Here is a 2,220-nt window from a genome sequence, read left to right on the forward strand (position 1 = left end):
CTTTGAGATTTACTGAAAAATGTCGTGCATCGCCTAGTGGCAAGGAAAAATATTTCACTTGTCATATAAGGTGAACAAATCTTCTTTGTGGAAAAAAAAAAAGTTCAATGTTGAGTATGCAAAGCTGTTCTCATCCTACTCCAGTTTTCATTATTACAATATAAAGGCTATTTATTAAGTCAGCCAAATATTTGTTTTGAAATTCAATTCAATTCAATTCAGTTAATATTCAATTCAATTCAAATTCATTTTCATTTTTTAACAAAAAGATAATAATATACATTTTACTTTCTTTTGTTAATGTAGACAAGACTTTGTGAATTCAGCCGAGAATCCAAGAGTGAAACCTTGGTAGCAATGATACATTGTAATTAACAAAGAGAAGTAAATAATATGCAATGTTGAAAGTGTATGAAGAATTCAATGCACAACATTTTTTGAATGATTCTAATGCGATGCTTTCCCTTCTGTAATTTTACCCAGTTTTGTCCCTCTCTCGTTTGTGAAGTTTGTGAACCTGAGTATTGATATTGTCAATGTGATAGCATAATACATGTATATGAGAGAGATAGAGAGTTCTCTAAACACCTCCAATTATTTGTATTAACCTGTGGCAGTTTCGACAACAGGCTGTCATCTTTCTCAAACGATTGCTAATCGGCAACTAATTGCCGTCAAATCATCAGCTACCGATTAGCCACTGATTAGCCATCGTTTGAGGAAGATGACAGCCCGTTATTGAAACTGTCACAGGTAAATGCGACTATTGGATATGTTTGGAGAACTCATTTTATCTTTATAAGTCAACCATCCTTATAAACTTATTTCACATGGCACTGCCTGTCAATTTCTTTTTCTTTTTATCGGTGGTGATATCGTCGCTCTTCTACCTCAAACTAAACTCAGAGGTCCAAAGAGGATGTATTTTCTTACGAGAAAAACTTATTTTCTGAATGAATACGATGGACCGTTGATTCTTCTGTTAGATATTATCCGAGTCTAATTTGTTTTTCATTTGTTCGTCAGTCAAAGTTCCGAAAATTCTTTCTTCACTTTGAAATCAGTTTTAGATTTTCACTGTGCAATTTGGATTGGAATTGTTTGAAACTCAACCAAATCCACATGGAATATGTTGTTTTTATCTTTCCCAATATTTGTCTTTATTTCTTGTAGTCATTTAGCACTCCAAGAGCTAGTACAGGTCTACAACAGACCTACTGTCAGAAGAAAAAGTTCCATGATTTAATCACCCCTTTATGCTATTTCTTGTTTTTTAAAGTGAGTTTTAAGTCTGTGTCTGTCCTCATTACTGTATGTCCAGGGCAGCTACGTAAAGGTCAGTGTTAAAATGAGGATTGCAGTTGCCACTTTTTTGGTCTCAAGGGAGCAACACGTCAACATATTTGTCGGTCTAGGACAAGCGTCTGCCCTTCAGGGGCTGGATTTAGTGGTCTTTGGAAGTATTTTGAGCTGGATTGGTGTGTTCACATAATGTGTTTCTGATAATGTGTGCTTGGCTTAGCACTGCACTGCTTGCACAAGTTTTGTCTGTTCTCAGTGTGCGCAAGGTGTAAGAAATATAGATGGTGATATTTGTTCTGGTAGTATTACAGTCAGTTGGTATCTTTTCAAATGCACAGTAAAAAAAGAAGAAAAAAACCCCAATAGGAACTCTTCATCTTCCCATCACACTGCTGGGTAAAATTGAAATAAGGAAAAAAAAAAACAAAAAAAAAAAAAAACACTTCCATTTCTGTACTACTGAGGCATGATATTTGTATGAGAAATACACTTGTCTTGTGTCAATCAGGTTTGTTCCCTTGTTCTGATTATTTACTTTGTTTGATTGTAATGACTATACACTTCGCTACACACAAGAAGACAGTTTGCGGTGCCTCGGTGTTGATATCGAAATGTCATTGACTAGCTTGGTTTTGAGGCATGCTTTTGCATTGTCACAACGAAAGGTATGGCACAGTGATGTTACAGTTTAGAATCAGCACAACTTGTCCAGACTTTTCTCGGGCAGGCTCTCTGCCAGCTTGACGGCACACCACTTCATCAGCATTCCTGCCTACCCTGAGGCCAGAGATTATTATACAAGTTTGCATCTCCGTGAATTATCCGTGTGGTTTTGGTTCTACCCCTGCATAGGCTTTTAAGATGGACCAGCACCATACAGTTCCATTTGAATAGACAATAAGATGAGTTCAACAACTC

The sequence above is a fragment of the Diadema setosum genome, chromosome 17 (genome assembly GCF_964275005.1).
Source record: "Diadema setosum chromosome 17, eeDiaSeto1, whole genome shotgun sequence".
Lineage (NCBI taxonomy): Eukaryota > Metazoa > Echinodermata > Echinoidea > Diadematoida > Diadematidae > Diadema > Diadema setosum.